The sequence below is a fragment of the Micromesistius poutassou genome, assembly GCF_964030765.1.
Source record: "Micromesistius poutassou genome assembly, chromosome: 5".
Lineage (NCBI taxonomy): Eukaryota > Metazoa > Chordata > Actinopteri > Gadiformes > Gadidae > Micromesistius > Micromesistius poutassou.
Window position 1 is genome coordinate 510706 of NC_140275.1, and position 2500 is coordinate 513205.

General features: G+C 58.9%; 1 protein-coding gene across 1 annotated transcript in view; it reads right to left on the reverse strand.

Annotated features, from left to right (window-relative positions):
• Window positions 1-2500, reverse strand: part of adgrv1 (adhesion G protein-coupled receptor V1) — a gene marked incomplete at its 5' end in the record, with an annotated part of 39056 nt that overhangs the window by 31395 nt on the left and 5161 nt on the right. The window lies entirely within an intron of this gene.

Sequence of the window (2500 nt, forward strand, 5' to 3'; positions counted from 1 at the left end):
AATCTGCATCCATTATTCACCGCCGCCGCGCCGCGCCGCGCCGCCGCACACGGCCGTACGCACCGGCAGCGTGTTCACCGCCGGTAGGAACCAGAGAGAGGTGTGTGTGTATGGTGTGTCTATGGTGTGTGTAATGGTGTGTGTGTGTGTGTGTGTGTACGTCTGCGTATCGTAGCCGGCCCTCCGCGGGTGACTCACCCTCAGTGGCGTACTTAGCCCTTTGGGGGCTCCAGGCAAAGGTGACCATTGTTGAGGGGGGGGGGGGGGGGGGGGAGAGTGTTCGATTGCGGGCGGTCAGAATTGTTGGGGGGCGTAGCGCAGTCGCACATGATTGCTTCGCGCGTTAGCAGGGATGACCGTCAATGCGTGAGTAATTGGACATCCCGGCGCTGTTATTATGACGGGTATATCGATATTGGGATGAAATATACAGACGGTATTTTGGGGGCCCCAAAAGGCCTCGATGGGGCCTTCTATGGGGCCTGGGGCTCCAGGCAAGTGCCTGGTTTGCCTAACAGTACGGCCCGCCCCTATGGAGCAGCCCGGCGCGTGGTGGGTTAGGTTGAGGTCAGCCGGGGGGGGGGGGGTCAGGGTGGGAGAAGCACGCGGTCAGCGCGCTCGTTGCGCTCATGCGACGCCTCGCAAACTCTTTTAAATAGAACGGCTCTCTGAAGAGGCAGCCTGGATCTGTGTCTGAGTCACTCGCACTCCTCATGGTAGTACCTCGCAGCACGCGCCGCTCCCTCCCCCCACGTCACAATGCGCCACGAACGGCACTCACCGGGGGTGAGGGATGAGCTCTCCCCTGGAGGTAACGTCGGCTGACCCCCCCCCGGTTCACTCTCAGGAGCAGCGACAGCTGTCAGACTCAAAGGGCTTTCCTGGAATTCCTGGCCTGCAGCGCCGCTATAAATACGACTTAAACACAGCGCTTGTTTTCACAGGGCCCGAGCGGCCCAGGAGGCCCAGGTCCATCGCCGCGCATCCTGTGTGTGGGCTGGCGTCCCTCAGAGCTCTAATCAAGGGCTTTCCCACGCCCACATCCCCGCCGCCAGGCCCCCCCGGCTCCGGGAGCGGCGCGGTGGACCGTCCGCCTGCGGTGGTGTATGTAGTCGTTAGCCCGACGCCCACACGCGCCCCCCCCCCCCCCCTGCAGTGCCACCCGGTGGAGGAACCCCCGGGCAGCCGCCCGCCGTCCGACCCGCCCGTCGCCGGGGGGGGGGCCGCAGAGAGAGGCGCGTCGTTCCCCTCGGCCCGGCTCAGGGTCGGTGTCGCTGGAATGCGTCGGCGGTTCTGTGTTGGCGTTGAACGCTGAGCGGCGTCCAGATGTAGCGCTCACTGACACAGGGGGGCGGGGGGCGGGGGGGGGGGGGGGCGGGGGGCGCCGGGGGCAGATGGTCCACCGGCTGACAGACGGGGGGACGCGGGCGCTATAGAAGGACTCAATTGTGCGGAAGAATATATGTAATGAGGGTTTGAGCGAGGCACTGGCCGGGCCGCTGCGAGGGGGAACGGGGAGCGGTTTGTGTCGTGGTTGTCTGTTGAGCCGCGGCTGTAGGCTAGTGCACAGGAGGGGGTCTGTGAGTAGTGGACTGACGGGCTGAGAAATGATTCAGAAAGAGCCTAAAGTGTGCCTGTAAATAGAGATTTTTTACAGGCCTTCAGAAAGATATAGTTACAATACGAATTCCTGAAAACCTCAGAATCACAAATACAGAGAAGCGGGTGCCGTCCCAAAAAATGGTTTCCAATATTCCAGTTAATTTGTATTCACAACATTTCACCAGTTCGCCGGAGTAAATGTTGCCCCTCCAAAATAAAAGGCCTATTTTCACAATGTTTGTTGATTTGTTGCTATTTTGCAGCCGTGCCACCGGCCCCATGGCCCAATGTGTGCCTCAGAAACCACCCAGAGTCCCATCTCAGGAACGGCTGCCAGGCCTAGTCAGCTCACAACCCCATAATTGCGATTCACATGTTCATCTCTGCCCGCTGTATTTTTAAACCAGTGGACGTTGTCGCCCTGTGCACAGTTGCGGAAAAGAAATTAAGAGACTTAATAAGTGAGTGCAGCTACAGAATACATCATTAAATCGGCTGCTGTGTTGCCTGCTGTCTGCCTTCGCCATGAAATTCCCCCAAAACATTTCCCTTTTTTCCCCCTCTGTCTTTTTTTAAGAGGAAGGAAAACAGAGAACCTAGCATTAGTGTTACGAGGCGAGGGAGAAAGCGGGAGAAGGAGAAAGTGTTTTTCAGGGGGGAGAGGAGGGAGGGCGGGGTGCAGAGCGGCGCGGTGCCGTTCCCCTGCGAGGAGAGGCCGAGTGTGCATGAATGAAAACCTCTTTTAAAGGAACAAAACGCATGAGGTCAGCCCGCCGCCCATTGTCAGACGATACTTTTCAAACCCGGAATTTGTCCTTCAGGGGCAACGGACTGCCAATCAAACGCTCGTTTTCACTGTGAAGACGAAACACAGCGCCGAGGGCAGAGCCTCAGAGGA